Source organism: Macrotis lagotis, chromosome 4 (assembly GCF_037893015.1).
Source record: "Macrotis lagotis isolate mMagLag1 chromosome 4, bilby.v1.9.chrom.fasta, whole genome shotgun sequence".
NCBI classification, from domain to species: domain Eukaryota; kingdom Metazoa; phylum Chordata; class Mammalia; order Peramelemorphia; family Peramelidae; genus Macrotis; species Macrotis lagotis.
The window spans coordinates 122,833,408-122,856,009 of record NC_133661.1 but is presented as its reverse complement, the minus strand read 5'-3'; the positions used below and the strand labels follow the sequence as shown (position 1 = coordinate 122,856,009).

The window sequence follows — 22,602 nt, the reverse complement described above, 5'->3', positions numbered from 1 at the left end:
TCACTCTTTACCTATCACCTCCCCCTCTTTCTTTTCACTGTAAAACGCTTTCTTTAATGTAAAAACCTTTTATGTGAGATAATTTACCCCTTCTATCTCTCCCTTTCCCTTTCTCCTAGTATGATCCTCTCTCATTTCAGATATCATCCCTTCATATTCAATTCACTCTAGTGCCCTCTCAATCTATATTATTCTTTTTAGCTGCTCTTATCTAGTATCATCTTCCTAAATTGGAAATGTAACAGTTTAATCTTATTTAGTCCTTTATTATTTCCCTTTCCTGTTTATCTTTTTTTTATGCTTCTCTTGAGTCTTTTATTTGAAAGCCAAATTTTCTATTCAGTCCTGGTCTATTCAAGAAAAGTTTGAAAATCCCCTATTCCATTGAATGTTCAATGGAAGTTTGCTGGACAGTTAATTCTTGGATGTAATCAAATTCTTTTGCCTTCTGGAATATCATATTTAAGTCTTCAGATACTTTCATGTAGAAACTACTGCATCTTGTGTTAGAAACTACTGCATCTTGTGTTATCCTGACTGTAGCTCCATGACATGATACTTGTAGTGCTTCCTTATTATTACTTGCAGTATTTTCTCCTTGACTTTGGAATCTAAAATTTGAACATTGATTCAGTGACCCTGAGACCTGCTCCTGGTTGACTGTAGCCTAATCTACCCTGATATGACCTGAGCTGTACTGCATTCATCTCTCACCCCAATACAACAGACTTTTCTACCTATCTTCTAAGTTACATTGGCACTGGAAAATTGTTTTAACTTCATTTTTGTGGGTTCTGCTACTTAAAAATTTATTTAGTGTCATTATTAAAAGATACTTGGAGCACTTTGAGGGAGAGCTTTGAGAGTTCCTGCCTTTTACTCCACCATCTTGGCTCTGCCTCACCTCTCTTCAAGAACTGTCACATCTACATTTAAGTAACGTATTAGGTTAGAGTGGTAGTAGAAGTTAATAAGTATTTTATAGAGCACTGTGTTAGTGAAGAAAGCTGTGATTTCATCAGAATGGAAACTCCTCATGGGGAAATTGCCTCCACAACTTCTATGGCAAAACTTGTATGTGTTATTTTCTAAAGAAATAGTTATTATTGTTTATAGTTAATTGATTTAAGCAATAGCGGGTGGAGAGGGAGGAGAGAAACAGACAGGGTACAAACTAGAAAGTGAATATACACAGTGCAAAACTGAGGCTCAGGTTAAATTCACAATCAAGACATTTAATTTCCCTTGCTTATTGGCAGCATTATTTGGTTACAGGGTCAGTCCTTTGGGGGATGATAATTTAATTTCTTCAAAGTCCAATCTGCTATCAATTGAATTCTGAAAGATGGGACACAGAGAGGGAGGGGGGGAGAGAGAGAGAGAGAGAGAGAGAGAGAGAGAGAGAGAGAGAGAGAGAGAGAGAGAAATTTCTCACATTTCTAGAAAACTTACCTTGCTATAATTTATTTATGTGAAAACAAAAAAAGGTTAAAACCTATGCCAGGATGTAATGAAGGACTCCATGGTATTTTTTGTCCTAGGCTTGGGACATTTCACAGCATACCTATAGTCTGACTATGAGTGACTATGAAACACCTAGGCCTGTACTATATTGTAATCCAGAGTAATTAAAAGAATAAAAGTATACATTGCCCTTTACGAATACAGTTTTCTATGATAAAGAGAAACCAGAATATTCCAATTATAATTCAAATGTACTAATCATAATTAAGACAAATAGCAATGACTACATCCTTCTGGGCATAGATCTATGAATTTCACCTGTTACTATGATTGTTTATATCAATATATTCTCCCTGTTGCCTCATATGCAAACTTAAAATATAAAGTGATCACCACAATTGGATGAAATGAATGGGCCTAAGCCAAAAGAAAATAGAGTCATACACTAAAAAAAGGCAGGAGCTAAGGTAAATTGTTTCCTATTCTGTTCACTTCAGCATGAACATATCAAGGGATGCTTACTTAGCAGAGCAAAATTAAGGTTAAGAGGTAAGTAGAAGTAATAATAATATGGCAGCTGCTGATTTGTGTGGAGCCATTTCTATTTCACTAACAGACAGAGAAAGGGGGGGGAAATTGAGAGACAGACAGACAGACAGAAACAGAGACAGAGAGAAACTCTTTGACAATAGCAACTGACTCAAAAATTGCTGAAATGTGTTAGAGTATTTCCTTCCTGCCCTACTATGTACAACTGTGGCCATAGGATACTAACAATAATATTCTTTACAGGATGGACAAATTTGCAGGAAGTACATCAACTTATTTGTGCTAATACTTTTTAACTGGAGACATCAACAAATTCTAAGAATAATCAATGTGGCTCATACGACAGTCTAAGGAAAATGTTAGTACAAACAACCATTTCCACATAAGTGCCTGCCATATCAATGTGTACATATGAAGGGGGTCAATTTTATGGCTCAGTGAATAGAGTGCTGGTATTGGAGTCAAAAAGATCTGAGTTCCAATCTGACCTCACTTAGCTGTGTGACTTTAGGCAGGTCATTTAACCTGATTTGCCTCAGTTTATCTCATCTTAGGAAATGAGTTGGAGAAGGAAATTGTAAACCATTCCAGTATCTTTGTCAAGAAAACCCCAAATGGGGTCACAAAAAATTGGGCGTGACAGAACAACATCAGCAACAAACATATGAAGGACTATTGGCACCTCTCTTCTGAACTTTTAAGACTGCCAATGCTATTTGGCTGGGTGGGCCACCTCTGTAACATAGGAAATACTTTGCTTTTTACAGACATTATGGCTGCTTTTTAAAATTCAGGTTTGATTTTAGTCTTTACATTCTATGCCAACAAAATGAAAGGCAGGTTCTACTGTGTTGGAAAGGATTTAAGACTGGTCTTTACAAAGGGTTATATTTGCTTAACAGACATCGCTATTCTGCCCACTATGCAATAAATTATTTGATCATACACTATGAAGAAAAATCCAAAATTGTTCCAAGTCACATATAGCTTCTTTCCTTTACTAGGATGGTGATAGAATAGCAAAAAAGAGAGACAATAGACTGTTAAAAATGAGGGGCCTTATGCCATATATAAACATAATATTTGTTTTCTAAATATGAGATTCTTTTCCAATGGCACTACACTAGTGAAAGAACTGATAACATCAATGTCAACATTCTTTCTATGAATTAAAAACAGGAAAATTCAAAATAAACACACAAATTAAATATATATATATATATATATATATGTATATATATATATATATATATATATATGGAATTCAATTAAGATAACATGACTTATTTAAATGAGATACTCAAGCCAAAAACAGAGAATGGAGCAAAGAACAGACATTATCACTATTTTCTAACACTAATTGAAATGAAACATTTATTAAATCAGGATGACAAACAGAAGTCCTAAATCTCCAGTCAGCCATCACTTGATATCCTTTTCAGTCAGTCCTATACTATCCTCTTCTTCTTTTACAACAATGTATGCATTTTCTTATAGAAACATTACCGTGCCTCGGTTCTATGGTTCAGTTCCACCGTGACTTAGGATTTCAAAATGTAGACATGACATTCTCAATAGATGCCTGGAATGTATGTGTAGAATGGGCTGATCTACACTAGTTAGATATACTAGACTAGGTAGATATGTACCCAGTCTTTAATGAAGATGACTCATTCTCAATTTAGGAGGACAAATTTCTCCAGTGACTAGGAAAAATAAATCCTTATCTCTTCTCCAGGACCTCCACTGGTTTTTCTATTATTTTAAGTTTTGATTTTTGAACATGCTTTTGTGGGTTGGATAGTGAACTTAACACCCCTCTGATGATAGAATGTAATCTCTTTAAGACTAGAGATTATTTCCTTTTTTAAAAAATTTGTAGTCCTAGTACCTAGAACCTAGTATATAGTAGGTTCTTAATAAATGCTTGTTGATTCATTGATAAGAAAATATCTTTTAAGTCCCAAGAAGAGACTTGCAAGTAAACTTTTATAATATAAGTGAGGGAGGGGCTTACCAGACTGTAAGGGTAGTTTGAATTTCTTTCTAACACCTTAGGTCAGAGAAATTCTCTTGACTGAATTGATTTTCTAAATAGAGAATTGATCTAAATCATTTATCCATACTATAGAGAAATCCTTTCTCAATAAAAGCAACTGGGGAAATTCTGCTCTCACATCTCCCATTTGCTTCTTCTCTTTATCTGGCCAGTCTCTTTGAACTTCCATTGTATAGAGCAAAGGATTTTGTGGGTAGAAGATGAAAAAAAGTTCACTATATTGCAACCATTTTCCTTTTACTGCTTTGACACAACATAGAGAGATGTCAGTATAGAATATTTATTCTTACTAAGGTTACTGAAGTATAGAATTATGCCATATTTATTATGGCCTCTCTCAGAAGACAAGTTGCAGATCTGCATCAGTGGAAGAAGTTTCCATACTGAAAGTTTGAACACTGATGAAAGCATAGTTGTGGGGGCAGGGCAGGGAATGAACAAGATACTGTGCTTCTGATTTGGGATATAAAGAAAAAACAGACTCTCCATTCACAGAGTTTTTATTCTATGAGAGAATGTGAACTTAATCCCTTTATAACTCAAATATTTAAAGACTCCCTTCATTGCTTTCCCCTTTAGTCTAATAAAGGGGAAAATTAATTAGCTTTCAACAGGGTCAGGGATTCAACCACAAAAGTTCTAGGAAGCATTATTTCCCCTCTTTTTTCATTTAGAGGTGATCTCTTGAATATATATATATATATATATATATATACATACACATATATACAGAATTATATATTTATTATATATGTATATTATATACAGAATATATATATATATATATTAATACTTTATGACAAGCCATTTTTGTGGTTATAATCATCATTATAATTATCATTTCCAACCTGGGTTCAATAAGCCTTTCATCATTCTCTATAGCTTCTTTTCATTCTGCTGGTCCTGCCTCAGAGTACACATTTCATCTATATAGAAACTGACCACTTTACAAGGGAAATAGAAGCAGTCAAAGTCTTCTTACTCTCCTTATATTTTTATAAAATCTGGTTAATGACACAGGAAAAAAAGAATCTGATTCACTCTTTAACTCAGAACTCCAAGTTGAATATGAAACTTTAGAGTTTTCCTAGAAGTGTTTGTCAAATAGTGAATTCTCCTAAAAGTTGTAGTCTTTGGGTTTATCAAGCACTAGGTTACTATGGTCATTGACTACTGTGTCTTGTGTACTTAATCTATTCTACTGACTCATCATCACTCTATTTCTTAAACAGTACAAGATAGTTTTTTTAAATTTGTTTTTTGTAAGGCAATGGAGTTAAGTGATTTGCCCAAGGTCACACAAATAGGTAATTATTAAGTGTCTGAGGTTGAATCTGAACTCAGATCCTCCTGACTCCAGGGCCATTACCCTATCCACTGTGCCACCTAACTGTCCCAGTACCAGATAGTTTTGATGATTATTGTTTTACAAAATAGTTTGAGGACTAGTATTGCTAGATCACTTTCCTTTGAATTTTTCCATTATATATAATATCCCCTGATATTATTGACCTTTTTTCTTCCAGATGAATTTATTTTTTATCCACTCTGCTATTGGAAGAATTCATCTCATTCACAATCATAGTTATGATTACTGAGTATTTTCCTTCACTTTATTTTTCCTCTTATTTCACCCTATCCCTTCCTAGGTCTGCCCTCTCTTCTGTCAGTATCCCCTACCCTTTACTTAATCTTCTCCCGTCCTCCTTCCCATTGAATAAGATAGTTTTTCTATACTAAACTTAACGTGTCTATTTTTCCCTCTTTGAGTCATATGTAATGAGAACAAGGTTGTCTCCCATCCTATCATCTTTCCCTTCATTGAAAAATAGGGTTTTTTCTACTTTCTACTTCCACCCCATTCTACCTCTCCTTTCCTCCTGTACCTAGTGTACAAATCTTTCTTGTCCATAATTATTTTATATTTCATTTCCTCCAAACAGCTTATATCCATACCCCGTATCTATGTGTATTCCTTCTTGCTATGCTATTACTGGTGCAATTTTTAAGAAATAGAAGTATCATCTTCCCATGTAGAATTGTAAACAATTCAGTGTCATTGAATCCATTATGTTTTCTTTTTCTCTTTTTTCCCTTTTTCACCTTCTCTTGAGTCTTGATATTGGAGATCACATTTTTTGTTCAATTCTCATCTTCTCCTTATGAAAGATTGAAATCCTATTCACTGAATGACCAGTTTTTCCTTAAGGTATTATGCTTAATTTCACAGGGTAGGTGATTTTTGAGTGAAATCCTAGCATATTTGGCCTTCTAGAATATTATGTTCCATGACCTTTAATCCTTTATTATTGCAGCTGCTAGGTCCTATGTAATCCTGATTGTGGCTCCTTTATATTTGATTTTTTTTTATTTCAGTTGACTTGAAACATTTTTTTCCTTGACCTCATAATTCTGAATTTTGGTCATAATGTTCCTTGGAGTTTTTATTATAGAATATCTTTCCTGAGGTGATTGGTGAATTCTTTCAATGCCTGTTTTTCCTTGTGGTTTAAGGATATCAGGGCAGTTTTCCTTAAAAATTTCTTGAAAGATTCTTTCTAGACCTTCCTTTTGATTATCACTTTTAGATAGTCTAATGGTTCTGACATTGTCTCTCCAGGATCTTTTTTCCAGGTCAATTGTTTTTCTAATGAGATATTTTGCATTTTCTTCTGATTTCATTCTTTTGAATTTGATGGATTCTTGAAGTTTTAATAGAATCATTCCCTTCCCTTTGCCTAATTCTAACTTTTTTATTTTTTTTTAGGTTTTTGCAAGGCAAATGGAGTTAAATGGCTTGCCCAAGGCCATACATCTAGGTAATTATTATTAAGTGATTGAGGATATATTTGAACTCAGATCCTCCTGACTCTAGGGCCTGTGCTCTATCTACTATGGCACCTAGCTGCCCCCCCCCATTCTAACTTCTAAAGAGTTGTTTTCCTCATTAAGCAGTTGTTTTCTTTTCCCTAGTTGCTGACTTTTTTAATATAATTCTCTTTTATTACTCTCATTTTCCTCCCCTTTTTATTTTACCTCTCATATTATTTTTAATGTCCCTTTTCATCTCTCCTAGGAGTTCTTTCTGGATTTGAGATCTCTTCTGTTTTTCTTGGGGTTTTTTAGGTGCTTTGATATTGTTAGTCTCTTCTGAGGTTGTGTCTTGATCTTTCCTTTTATCTTTATAACTTGTCTATTACCAGATTCTTTTTTAATTGTTGTTTTATGCTCATCTTTTTTGTTGTTTTTTCCCCTTTCATTTAAATTTGAGCTCTGCCCCAGGGTAGAAGGGACGCTATCCCAGGATTCTTGTGCCAGGAGCTGCAATCCCTGGTCATTTGCCTGGTGTTTCACTGATGTTGCCCTGAGGCCCAAAGGGGACCCTTATGTGTAGTGCTGTGGAGTGGGAAGGGACTTGTGCATCTGAAGGCCATAGGAGTCTACAGGTTACCTGGTGCTGAGCTGGAGGTCTTAGTGTTGGTGTCTGGTAGGAGTTGAGGCTGGTAGTGTGTCTCTGCTGTTCCCCAGGGCTACAACAAAGCACTTGATATTCTAACACTAGAAGCTGCCTGCTTGCCAGAGCTATGATGAAGCACTTGGAGGTCTGGTTGCTTGAAGCTGCCTATTTTCTAGTTTATGGTAAAGCATGTGAAAGGAATACAGTTCTGGCAGTTGCTCTTTGCTTAAGCACCTGTAGGTTAGGAATTTACCTGTCTGCCAAGTGAGAAACTGAAGCATGTGGTGGTTCTCAGAGCTGAAGTCTGCCTATTCCCTTGGCTATGCTGAGGAATATGAAGAGTCTTGGTGTTGGCATTTGCCTGCCCCACTGCACTGGGACTCAGGATCTCCCAATGGTTTGCTGTGTTGGGGCTTATTATTGGCCTGGATTGCAGTCCTCTTTTACCTAAGTGAGACAAACTTATCTTGCCAATATTCCTCTGGCTAAAAAAATTGTTTCACCTCATCTTTTTACTTGTTTTGCTGTTCCAGAATTTGTTCAGGAACACTATGTTATGATTGTTGGAGGTGAATATGAGAGACTTACAGTGATTTACTTTTACTCTGCCACCTTGGTTCCTGGAAATCTGATTTGGAACACTTTTTTATCTTCTTGGGAATACCTTACGATACTTTTGAGAACTATTTGTTCGTATTCTTTGACCATTTTTCTATATAAATGCAGGAGCATGCTTCTACAGTTACCTTTGCTTAATCTTTTTAACATGACTATTCTCATTGATTTGTTTCCTCTTTCCCCTACTTTCCCCCTCTTGTTTGCTATCAGCTTCTTTTTTGGGATTTTGTTTATTATTTCCTTTTTCTTTCTTGCTTTTGTTCAGTCAATTTTTCCCGATTTTTTTTCCTTTCAGTTACTGAATTAAATTTATTTTTGCTTCTCTTCCCTTTCAACTTGTCTTGTTCATTAGTTCTTAATTTTTTATTTTTTACAGTCCTTTCCATTGTGAATTATTTCTCTTACTCTCTTCAGTAACCACTTTCTCTTTCTGTCTACTTTAAAATCTTCATTTTTTAGGTTCATGATTGATACAATTATCTAGTCTCTATTCTCTATATTCTTCATTGAATCAAAAACTGAGGTTTCTATTCTGGGTTCTTCTTTCTAGCAGTTTCTTCTACTGCCTTATAAAACCTACTCCATGGATTCTACTTTATCATTATATCCCAGTTCCAGAAAAAAATGCCAATTTCTGCAGGTGACAGAAAGGACATTGCTCCATGGTAGGACTACCCCTTCACTGTCTTTCACAAATATGCTCACACAAACATACACACAGATACATAGACACACACACACACACACACACACACACACACACACACATGCAAAGTTTCTGATAATGCTACATACCATTGATCTATGACCTACCCCCTTTTTTACCCATTAGCTTCAAAATATTCTCCTTAGCTCCCTGCCCTCACATTCTCTTAGGTGTCAGTTACTCCCCAAAGTACCAACTCTCCCACTGACTAACTAGAATGAGTGTTTTTTTCCAAACACCAAGTCTCCTAGACCACATCAAACACAAAGTCCCTCCCCATTTCCCTTTACAGAGAATTTTTGCTCAACTCTATGATCATTCATCAGCAGAGCCTCCTCCAACCACAAAACAGGACCTCTATCATTTTCCTTTCTTTTGAAATCACTTTGTCCTTTTCACCCCTTCCCCTCTAGGTTCTTCTCTTCTCTGAGAAATCACAGGGGTTACCAGGATGTATCTGTCCATGATGCCATATGCATACCTTTTCACACCATTTCACATCTCTACCAGATTTCTTCCAATCCTATCTCCTTGTGGACATTTAGGAAAAAGTCACCTATTGACCCCTATCCTGTCACTTTATTGTCATTGCCTTTGCTGTCCTTAGATGCTACATTCATTCACATCTCCTGAATTTCTGTGTTCTGGGGTGTTTATGAAACAATAATTTCCAATTATGACTTTCTTTCTAAGAATGTTTCCAACACATTTTTATTATTTTATGTTTTTTTATTTATAGATAAGACTTTCAGGGCAGATTACCCTGGACTACATACTAAGATCCATTGCCCATCAGAACATATCATTTAATTTGCTTGTGCATTTTCTGGGAATACAGAAAAATCTTGTACTCGTCTAATGTCTTTTGCTTTGTATCTGAATGTCTCCCTTCTGATGATTTGCAATATTTGATTCTGAATTGAATGTTAAATTCAGCTTTATATTGTTATTGTTGTTGTTTTGTAGAGGTTTCCCATGAATTCTTTCTAATGACATTTCATATATATATATATATATATATATATATATATATATATATATGTATTATATAATGTATTCAGAAGTTCTGGGCAATTCTATTGTTTCCTGCATTGTAGTGTCCAGAGATTTTTTTCTTGTCATGTTCTAAAGAACCATGATCCTTAGGTTGTCTTTTAACATCTTGTCTTTGCTTGCATAACGAGCATATTTTTGTTTAATGTTATTGCTTTTGTTCTTCTCCTAGATTGTCCTTTATTTCTGTGTATTAGTATTCACAGTTTATGGCTCTCTCTTTTCATTTTTTGGTAATATTTGACAAATTTGTAGATTCAAATTTTGCAATTTTGCCAATTTGTACAATGTTAGCCCATAAATTATGTTCTTATAATTTTATCACTTTTAAACCATTCAGGAACAGTACATGATGGTTCCATGTTCCCCTCAAATGCTACAGTAACCTTTGTCTCATCAAATATTAGAATAGTTTTCCCTTTTTTCCTCTCTAGTATTTATTCATAGATACCTGAACTCAGTTACTAGATCTGGAAGTCATATTTGCTTCTACTGGTAATTTTTTCCTTTTGACTTTTCTGTCTGCAAGGTTTTTCTTTACAATATCTTTAGTAATTTATTTTAATCTTCCCCCCTCCCAATGATTTTCCCCATTCTTTAATTTTTACTTACTCCACTTTAATGATGGTTTGCCAACCTCAGATGGCCAACCAGACTTGGTCTCTGCCTCAAGTGACTTTTGGAAATACAGAATTGGTCTTAGCTGAATGATAAATTTTTCTGTCAGTCTTGGTAAAATGTCACACAGGATCATCTTCCTCCACCCCACCCACTAGGTTTATTATCCCATCCGTGTTTCCTATCTCTCCTTTTTTTCCCCTCTCAATTCTCTGGCTGGGTACTAGCAGTTAAGAAAACTGTAGTACATGTTCTACAGGGTTGATTTCTGTAGTTTGTTCTGTAAATGAAATATGATATGATTATGAACTCTTTCTCAAGTCTAGACACATGTCTTGTCCCTTTTCCTCTTTTCCTTACTCTTCCAATAGAGTTCCTTTGCAGCACAATACAGTGCTATTGAGGCACTGGTGGTCTGCCATAGTCTGAGTAAACTTGGAGCTTGGATTTTCATATCACTGGAAAGAGAGAGAAGGAGACTTAGGGAATATTATTATTGGGTCATTGGGTAGGCTAGTGCAGCCTCTCTGCCAGGTAGTTGGAAATAGGATTGAAATACTGTGTAATCTCAATTTAGATTTCAGTTTATGTCTTATTCTCAGTCTTTTTCCCCCCCTCTTTTGTCTTCTGCCTATCCCAGATCATGAGACAGTTGAAGTTCATTTTTGTTTGGTGGATAATTTTTGATTTTCAGAGATATGAAAGATTGTGAGGAGTCCAGAAAATGTCTAATCATTCATTTTATTGATAATATGACCTAGAATATTAATATTTTATTAATTAATAACCATTATTATATTACCTATTATTGCATAGAACCTGGGAGTCAGAAAGATCTGGATTTAAGTCTAGCCTCTGAGACAGACTATCTTCATGACCCTGGACTTCTCAGTGACCTGGAGAACTCTCTAAGACCAAATGATAGAATAGATCCTGATTTGAATTGGTAGGAGAAGTTTTATAATCAAAAACTTCTAACATCAATAAAAATTGCAATTCTGGCAAAGAAAAAAAACAGAATTTCATTAACACTGATTCTCTATGATGTAATAAGTTTCCAAAAGGACTGAGATAAAAGCCAAATTTTTATTAAGGGGAAGATGTGAGATGAGAACATTTCCTCATTTTCCTTCTAGCTCACTTGGACTATTTTGGACAATCTGAATCAACCTTGATATAGTGGAGTACCTTACAATCATCTTACCTCATAATTGCACAGGATGCCAAAAATCATGCCATAAAACCTATACCTGAACGGTAGGGTCCTCTAAAATTTCTCTACAAGTGTATATACAAGCTCCACTCAGATGTCTCTAATAACAAGAAACTCATTATCTATAGAAGCAACCCATTCACTTGCAGACATCTCTAATTGTTAGGAAATAACTCCTTCAACCAAGGAAAAATATGTGCTTGGTATACCTTCATTCCTAGTTTTGCCACTTGAAGCCAAACAATAAGAGCCTAATTTCTTTTTTACATAAGAAGTATTTATGAAATGCAATGCTTTAATTAAAAATCTATTAAATGCAATGTTAAGCTATTTTTCAGTTATAATTCTCTATGATCCCATTTGGAGAATTTTGGGCAAAGATACTAAAGTGGTTTGCCATTTCCTTCTCCAGCTTATTTTTCTGATGAAGAACTAGGCAAATAGTGTCAGATGACTTGACTAGTATTATCCAGCTACTTGAACTCAGAAAGATGAATCTTCTTGACTCCAGGCCCAAGACTCAATCAACCATGCCACCTATCTGCCCTGTGTAAATTACTGAGAGGGAAACAGTTTCTCCAAGAAACTTGAAATCTGAGCCTTTATGACTTTGGAACAACACAATAAATATAACTAAAATTTCTCAGAAGTCCCTATATTCCTTAGTTCATTTGATTCTCATAACAACCCCTTGAAGTATGCACTGCCATTTTACAGAAAAGGAAAACTGAACTTCAAGGAGTTTTGGTCTATGGTCAGGTCTTAGTTCTAGAGGCAGGATTCCAACTCAGATATGTTACTTCTTCTCACTATTGCATACGAAACTTTCAGAAAATAAGCACATACCCAAATTATATAAACATTCAAGGTAAACATAATCTGGGAATTTAGCATTGTGTCATTAAAAAAAAGACCCCTGGAGACCTAGGTTCAAGACTCAACCCTACTACTAACAAAGTTTGTGACTTTGGGTAGATCAATTCTCTTCACTGAGTCTCATTTTTCCTTATATCCAAAATGAAGAAGTATCTCCCAAATTTAGCATTTTATTATTCAAAGCTCAATATTACCTAAATAATGGGAATTCTTAAATTTTGTGTGTGTGTGCTTCGTAGATGTCCTTGTCAGAGCTATTGTCAAAATAATATTTTTAAATGCATAAAGTAAAAGAGGATGACAAAATAAAAATATTGGAACAATGATAAGATTTATTTTTTTAATTCACAGATTCCAGGTGAAGAAATCCTGATCTGGATAAATTTACCTTTTTAGTCAATCTACAAGCTTCTTTCTTTCTCAACATCTGGATATGCAGGGAGCAGACTTGGCTAGGGGATGGGTAGAATGGATAACAGAGAAAGAACAAGGTCTGAATAGTACTGGAAAATATGTTTGGCACCCTAAAACATCTCAACAATCAATATTCAATGCTGCTCTGAAATGTAAAAAAAAAAGCAAATGGACCATATATTTTTAAAAAAAAAAAACCTTATCCGGTCTCAGACACTTAATAATTACCTAGCTGTGTGGCCTTAGGCAAGCCACTTAACCCTGTTTGCCTTGCAAAGAAAAAAAAACCTAAAAAAACCACCTTATTTTGCCTACAGTCTATTAGAAAGCAGCTCTGTAAATTATTTTAGGACATTAAGTCATGCAAAATGTCACAACTTTACCAGTGAATTAATTATTAAACTGATCTTCTGTTGACTCTGGAAGGTTCTTTTCTCCTTTTAGGTTTGGAAATCAATTCATTCCTGATGCTGACAACTACCACAAATAGCTTCGATTTGAAAACAAACACACATGAAAATATCAGCCTCTTGGTAAGTTTGCAAATACTGTAGAATAGTGAGGAACAAGGCATAATGAAGACTGTTGTAATTGTTCATTAATCATTCTTCCTATCTCAACTCTCTTTCCTCATTCAAAGTAACAATTACGTAACTGGGCATAGCTTGCTGGTTAACTATGGCTACACTCTGAATAATCTTCCCTATATGCATACATCTGGTTCAATCACTCTTTATTTAAAACCTTCAATGATCTCCTTGTCTGAAAAGCCCTCATTCTTCTTCCACCAGTGGAAATCCCAGTTGCCCCTTGAAACTCACCCTAGGTGTTATAGTCTCTGTGAAGACATCACCCATCTTCAATGATATTTCTGCTTTAATTATCTAAGAATGCCCAGGTGATTCCTCTCATACACTTATCACAGAGCCATAACTAGGACTTTGTTTAGATGATTAAGTGTCACAAATGAATTATTCTTGGTAACTGTTACACTTTGATAATACTTTGAAAATTTTTTGTAAATTGTATGGATTATAAAAGTTGTAAGTGCTTTCTAATTATCCCACTGTAGTTATGAGTCTTATTTCTTCTGTCAAAAAAAACCTTTTATTTTAATTCTTCGTGAATGTAGCAAATTCTTATATTACTATACTGAGATATATGAGAAAATGGGCTGGGTCTTTGCTAATCTTTACCTCTCCAAATGTCTATAATGATATTCTATATACAATAAGTGCTTAATAATTATATTGGAGTTAAAAAAAAGTTTTAGATTTTCTTTTAAAAATTAGCAAAGTTACCTAGCTAAGTGATCTTAGGAATGTCATTTAGCTCCCCTATCCTGTTTTCTTGTCTTTAAAGTAGAAAACCTGATTGCACTAATTCTTTCAGAATTGCAAGGAAAAAATGAAGCAGATACATGAAATCACTTTATGCATTGAAAATACATAATCAAAAAATGTAAAGTTCAATTATTTAGACAATTCCTGAGATGTTGCCATTATTTTATGACATTTTTTATTTTTGTAAATGTTGTGATATTACATATAACTATTATGTTGATGGTTGACCTTCATATGGAGATGATGTTGGAATCTTAGTAAGCTTGTGTTATAGAACACAATGTCTGGCAGATCCTACTAAGCTAAAGAATATTTAGAAATGGATCCAATGATGAGATATACTTATGAAAGAATATCATCACTAGGTGTTAGATTTTCTTGGTTTTAGCAATTCATATGTATTAAGTGCAATAGCATGGAAAAGTTGGGGTCTCTTCCTCTTTCAAGTAGATGAAATATTCCTAGAAGTTAAACTGAGGATCCCAAAAGTATAGAAGTAAGAAATAGTAGTTAATCTGGCACTATAATTAAACTGAACAAATTATAAAATAAGTTTTGACTTAATTAGCATTGTCCAGAACAATGTCATGAAACATACAACTAACTTGCTTTACAATCTTGAAGAAGTTAATATATTTCTCTAGACTCAGCTTTTCTGTTTTGTCTGATGAGTACATTAAGAAAAGTCATAGCTGATATTTATATAAGGTTTTGAGATTTAAAAGGTACATAGTAGATATGATCTCATTTGATTCTCATAACTCCATGAAGTTCTGTAAGTACAACAGGTTGTTTAGTGCAAAGACCATTGAACTTGGAGTCAAGAAGAACTGAATTCTAATTATACCTTAAAGACTTAGTAGCTGTATGACCTTGTTCAAGGCAATATTTCTCAGTCTCATTCCCTCATCTATATAGTGGAAAATATTAACTTGAGCATCACTAGACTGTTGTGAAGATCAGAAGAGATAGATAGGTATTCAATTATTCATCTATATCTATCTATCCATACTCATAGACATATGCATATACATTATATATATGTTTTTAAATTGCTATATAAATATATTAATATTATTATTATTATCATTTTTGTACTGATGAAACAACTGAGCTTCAGGGAGATTAAATGACTAGACCATGGTCAATATGCAATAAGTGTCAGAAATAAAATTCAAACCTGTGTCATTCCTCAGCTCTGAGAACATCTATAAATTGTGAACCTAGAGTTGTCTAAACTCTACCTAGAAACTCTTAATCTTGCCCATTCACTTTATCTGGAACAGGCAAAATAAAGCTGGGACAAGTGAGTTTCTTTTACTTGTTCACAAACTACAAACTTTCCTTCTTACACATTACTGTGACCCCAGTCCCAGGGATTCAGGTTTCCTGAACCTGCTTGTTTTGTATTCATCCACAGAGATATATTTTTCTTCCAGAGTCATGAAACATTTGCTTGAAGTGTGAAGACTCTGACCATTAGATCCTCCTGATCTCTCCTTGTGCTAAAAGGAGAAATTAAGGAAATATGGGAAGATGTGTGGTGTGAGGGACCCTGAAATGACTCCTTCTGGATATCAGCAAGATTTTAAACTGTCATATCTTCTCAGATTTAACAAGATGTAGTGAAAAAAATCCTGGATCAAGAGTGAGAGGTCTTAGGGCCCATTCTCAGTTCAGCCATTTGATATTATATTAGTTATCCAGCATCTTCAGGTCTTTATTACTATTATTATTCAGATATGTCCAGTCCAATCCTTCATAACCCCCTTTTAGGCTTTGTTTTTGAGAAAAATACTAGAGCCATTTCCTACTCCAGCATCTTTTACAGATGCAAAAACAGAGACCAACAGGGTTAAGTGACTTGACCAAGGTCAACCAGTGTTTGAGGACAAATTTAAATAAAGGAAGATAGTGAGCATTTGTTTGTGAGAATCAAATGAAGAACTCCATGTGAAAGTCTTGTGATAATCCAAAAATGGCCTTTCAAATATGAGATCCTGAACAATAATACATATTTACTAGACAAAAATATCTAGGGAGAATGGACTTGCTATTTTGTTTTGTTCTGTCCTGTTGTTTTCAAATTGGAAGTCCCTTTGGGGGGAAAAAAGGTAGGATTAGATTGAAGAAAAGCAGAAAGAGATTTGAGTTCTCTAAAATGAGGGGAGGGTGCTGAAGCCAAAGCATTTGTTGAATCTATTTCATAATTTTGCTTAGGGTTAAGTCTTCTTCAGTGCTTCCAATATCTGTATATTTACAGGTAACAAAAAGGTTAAGGTGCCATTTAACAAATGCTTTGAAAATCATCCCTTTGATCCCAACTTCACAAACAGACACACAAGGAACAACAGGCTTGAAATTCCAGTCATTGGATCTCAGGATTTCAGACTTAGAAAGGACCTCAGAAATTCAGAACAAAAACCACCTTTACAATATCCAGTGGCCATTCATACTCTTCTTGAAGACTTCATTCATCTCAGTGAGGAGATGAATGTCCCTTGAGGCAGGTCATAGGACTATTGGACAGTTTCAATTGTTAGGAAGCTTGTACTTAAATCATTCTTCAATTTGCTTCTCTCTGACTTTCACTCATTGCTCCTAATTCTGAGCCTTCTGGACATAATTCTGTTCTTCAAAAGTGGTGTATGTAACTTACCACAGGACTCTGGATGAGGCCTCAGCAGGACAAAGTACTCAGTTAGCTTAGAATCTGAAATTTCCTGGCTCTCTTCACTAGAATATGTCTGTCTTTTTCTGAGAAATATTTGTTTGTTTATAAAGATGCTGTATTTCAGGTCTTATTTTTAAAAGAGTAGAGGTTATTTACATGTTTAATATAAATGTGAGTATTGGGGTCATTTCACTTTATTGAAATACAGCCTAGATTCTGGATCCTTCATAAAATCCTCATAAAAACATGTGCATGTCTGTCATTATTCTGCTCACATTAGAAGAATATTTTCCCCTCCAGATTCTCTAATAGAAGTACTGTTTTTAGTGTATTATGATAAGCTGTTTCAAGGGAGAATGAATGTACCAGAATTCGTAGAGAGGTAGAAAAGGAAATACTTACATAACCTGAATGTTTATTGTTGTTAGTAAATACAAATGGGAGCTAGTGCCTCAAAAGGGGTGTTTTACATTCTGCTGTAAGTGGCTCCAACAATAGTATGTTCTAATGGGGCAAGCATAGACCTGGTCAAAAATGGGAGGATGATGGGAAAGGAGGAAAGGCAGGAGATGGAAAGAGAGAGTCAGACAGTGTCAGTAGAAACAGAGGCAAAGAGAGGGGAGGAGACAGAAGAAAAGAAAGGGGGGGAAAGGAGTAGGAGACAGAAGAAAGGTGAAAGAGAGATAGACTAGAAGATATAACCCTCATGGATCTGCATACTCAGATTGACACCAGGCTGGGGAATTGACCAAACAGGATGTTGCCAGCAATTTTTTTTTCTTATAAAGAGTTAAAAACATTTATTCTGACTCATGCCATGATACCCTATGAGTAATCTAAACCACGAATAACCCTTCAAAACAAAGACAAGAGGGTTAATTTTTTTGAGTTGAATTATAATGAAAGAATGTTAGAGCTGGAAATGACCTCAGAGATCACCCTAGTGGAGACGTGAATGTATCAGTGAACTTGAGGACAGAAAGGATTTGGGTATGATTCAGGGCAAATCACTGAATCTTTGTCTCTTCACTCACAATAAGTATGACAATCTAGTGATGAGAGAAAAGAGTTTAATTTTACTCTAAACTTCCCCAGGACCATCCCATTGTAATGACTTCATTTTTATATGAAGCATGACTTGACATAACAAATTTCTATAAGAGTGGGAATTCAGTTACTTTGAACGTCAAGAACTTCCCAGATAATGATTCAAGAAGCTTGGATTCTGGGTCAATTGTCTGTTTCCTTAGTGGACAGGCATGGTAGCTGACCATGGCCTAATGAAGCTGCTGCTATCATTAGATATAGCACAGGTGGCATAATCAGATCCATTGTCCTAGATTCTACAGTCATAGAATGATTTATTATTTCTCAAGTAAAATAAAAGCTCATCACAATTGATTAGAGAAATAAAAATTAAAATAACTATGAGATACACATATCAAATTGACTAAGATACCTAAAAGAAAATCAATGTTGGAGATCAAAGATGGAGATCAATGTTGGAGAAGATTAATAAACATAATAAACTGTTGGTGGAATTGTGAACTGATTCAACCATTGTGGAGAGGAATATGGAATTATGCCCAAAGAGCTATACAATTGATCATACCCTTTGATCCAGCAATACCATTACTAGGCCATTATCCAAAAGAAATCATAAAAATTGTGAAAAGTCCCACGTGTCCAAAAATATTTATAGCAACTCTTTTTGAGTGGCAAAGAATAGGAAATTGAGGGGATGCCCATCAATTGGGGAATAACTGAACAAGTTATAGCACATGAATATTTTGGAGAACTATTGTTCTACAAGAAGCAAGGTGGGTTGGACTTTTGAAAAAAATGGAAAGAATTACATGAACTGATGCTGAGCAAAGGGAGCAAAAACAAGAGAACATTGTTCACATCACAACTTGATCAATTGTGACGAATGCAGCTCCTCTTAGCATTTCAGAATCTAGGACAGCCTTGATAGACCTTTTATGAACAATGCTATTCACAGCCAGTGGGAAAACAACCAAAAATCCATGTTATTTGAATGGATACTAATGACCACTTTAAAAAAATATATTTATTTAAGGCAATGGGGTTAAGTGACTTGTCCAAGATCCCACATTTAGGCAATTATTAAGTGTCTAAGGTCAGAGTTGAACTCAGATCCTCCTGACTCCAGGGCCAATGCTCTATCCACTGCACCACCTAGCTGCCCCTAATGTTTACTTAAAAAAACAACTTCTCTTATATTTTCCCTTACCTTCCCATGGTTTTCATTTCTTTTCCCTTGGTCCTTATTTTTCATACACAAAATGACCAATATATGGACATGTTGAACATGGATGTACATGTACAACTTTTACCAGAGTGTTCACTGGGGATGGGGTGAATGGAAAGTGTGGGTGATGGAAAATTGTGCAACTTATGTATATGCAGGTGGATGAATGCTGAAAGGTTTTCATTACCTGAGGTTGGAAAAATAAAAATAAAATATACAAAAAAGGAAATAAAAGTTCATTTGGAGTCGGGATTACTTTGTTTTGCTTTTCTAACATGAGCATCTAATGTGGTTCCTTGACACGTCACCAATCTTGTTGAATCAGAATGAACTGAAATTGAGTTGGGAAGCAACAAAAGGGGTCATATCACCCATTCTCTGTTTTTTGTTATTGTTGTCTGACTCTTCAGGATGCCATCTGGAGTTTTCTTAGCAGATACTAGAGTGGTTTGCCATTTTCTTTTCAAGTAAATTTTACAGATGAGAAAACTGAGGCAAACAAGTTGAAGTAAGTTGACCAGAGTCATCCAGGAAGGAACCATCAAAGGCTAGATTTGAACTAAGGAACTTCCTTACTCCAGGCATGGAATTCTATCCACTGTGAATTCTAGCTGGCCTTGTTTTCTCTGGATAAAAAGAAATAAACTGAAACCCAAAGAGATGTAAAAATGACTTGCTCAAGGTTGCACAATTTACCAGTAGTAGAATCAGGGCTCAAATCCAAATGACTCTCAATGTGTTGCTCATTCCATGAAACTATAATGTAGAAGAAATAGAATTTGAGAAAGTGAAAGCACTCTTGTCTTTATTCCATCATAGCAAAGAGTATAATTGTTTTGTATATGGGCAATGCCAAAATTTGCATTCTTTGCCTAGAGCAAACTGTGTCTTGGACAAACTCTAAACTGTCCTGGCACAACTCTGGTCCTTAGTTGACAGTATCGGGGAAAAGTCTATTCCAAACAGACCATATGGCAGCTTCCTATTTTAACAAATTACACTTGCAAATTAGTCTCTCTACTCAGTTGTTTCCATGTTTCTGAAGGACTGTAAGAGTTATTGATGTGCTCTAAATTCCAGTGACAAGAACAAAACCCTAGTCATTTTGCCTTGATTACAGCTATGTTTGAGGCTTAGGAAGGAGGGAAGAAAATATCACTTTGAATAGGAGAAAGAGAGAGAGAGAGAGAGAGAGAGAGAGAGAGAGAGAGAGAGAGAGAGGTGTTAGCATCAGATCTAACATTTGAAGAACTGGCCACTTAGACAAGGCATGTATGTATATATGCATGTATACATATACGTACAACCCCCCCACTTGTGTGTTCACACAATACATGTACATGTAGATGTTCAGCAATTTTCATTCCTGAACATTTCTTCATGACCCCATTTTGGTTTTCTTGGCCGAGATACTGGAGTGGTTAGCCATTTCCTTCTCTAGTTCATTTTATGGATGAAGAACTGAGGCAAACAGTTAAATGATTTGAACAGGGTCACAAAACTAGTGAGTGTCTGAAGTCAGATTTAAACTTAAACAGAGTCTTCCTGATTTCCAGTACAGTGCTCTATCTACTGTACCACCATATATACTGTGCACATGTGTGTGTGTGTGTGTGTATACACACACACACACACACACACACACACACACATATCACTGTTACTATTGGCACTACTCATTTCCTAAGTGATCTACTTGTCATTCTTCACAAGCACCATTGCACCTCCCACTTCCACACTTGGGAGAAAGCTGTCCTCTGTGACTAGTATTTTCTCCTTTACCTCTATAAGCACATTGGAATCCTTAGCTCTAGCGAACATGTATTACAAGTATTAATCTCTTCTTGCTTGGAATATTTTTATCACCTTCAAATTGATGACACATTATGACTTTGCATTTACTTTGTATGTATTCTATATTTATTTTTGTTTATAACATGCTGCTTCCCTTTGTGCCTCTTGAGGTCTGGGGCATTTGCATTTTAACTGTTTCACTTCAGCACTCAGGACAGTTCCAGGTAAATACCTGGTAGGCATTTCATAAATATATATTAAATTAAATTGAATCTAACACATATAAAGAAATTTTAGAGACAGAAAATTTAAGTTGAAAAGTCATTTAACTTAATAGCACTCTACATAACTTAATTAAATAATAAAAGTCAGAAAAAATTTTCTCTCCAGAATGGTCGAATTAGTTCACAACTCCACCAACAGAATATTAATGTCCCAATCTTTCCACAACCTCTACATTGATCATTTTCCCTTTTAGTCATCTTAGTCAATCTGATAGGTGTGAGGTGGTATCAACTATGATGCATGCAGCTCATCTCAGCAGTTCAGAGATCAAGGACAACCCTGGGAGACCTGGGATGTACAACACTATCTATATCCAGAAGGGGGGGAAAACAACACAGAATCTCAATGGATAAGCTCACTATTTTAAAACTGCTCTTATGTTTTTCCTTCCCATTCTATGGTTTACTTTCTTTTATCTAAGCCCTAATTCTTCATATATATATAATACATACAACTAATATGTAATAGAACTGATTTTCACACTGAAAAAACTGAGACCAAAGAAATAGTGAATTATCCCTGCAAAACCTACTCCTTGGGTTGATCCAGTGAGGATCCAATGAGTCCATGTGCATGAAAGTTGCTGTTGTTGTTTAACCATTCAGTCATGCCCAACTCTTAGTGACTCTGTGGAGTATGGCATATTAGTATTATTCATAGGGTTTTCTTAACAAAATTAATTAAGTTGTTTGCCATTTTATTCCCTAATGCATTTAGGAAAATAAAAATTGAGTGACTTGCCCAGAGACACAAAACTATCATGTATCTGAGACCAATTTGAACTCTAGTCTTCCTAACTCCAGATCCAGAGCTCTATTCGCTGAGCCTCTGTGTAAGCTACAAACAAAGCCATATTCTTTCCTTTCCTGGAGCAGAGAATCACACTCCTGCATCTCTTTATCATGTATGTATTTACATTTTCATCTGCCATTGGATCTTTCTTTTGTTATATGTGATTACATTTTCCTAATAAAACTTTAATTAGAAAGAGATGAGAAAACTTGAACAGATGTGAGTTTCTTTATTAATTTTGAACACATGGCTTCCAGAAAGCTCACTTAAATGATTGAGTTTTTTCTGAAGTCAATAACTTGTACTAGCAGAGAGATAATGGGAAGTTCATGGGTGATATAGATAGATAGATAGATAGATAGATAGATAGAGATAGAAATAGATAGATGGATATATAGGTATATAGTAGATTGGT

The 22,602-nt window shown here is 35.2% G+C and overlaps 1 protein-coding gene across 2 annotated transcripts in view; it reads left to right on the top strand.

The window, feature by feature from the left end:
* The first annotated feature begins 13,462 nt into the window (after positions 1 to 13,462).
* The window catches only part of MINAR1 (membrane integral NOTCH2 associated receptor 1), a 78,128-nt gene continuing 68,988 nt past the window's right edge, over positions 13,463 to 22,602 (top strand). For both annotated transcript variants that reach the window (XM_074234031.1, XM_074234027.1), the window contains exon 1: positions 13,463 to 13,560. The gene's annotated coding sequence lies outside the window, so the exon portion shown is untranslated. The remainder of the gene's footprint in view (positions 13,561 to 22,602) is intronic.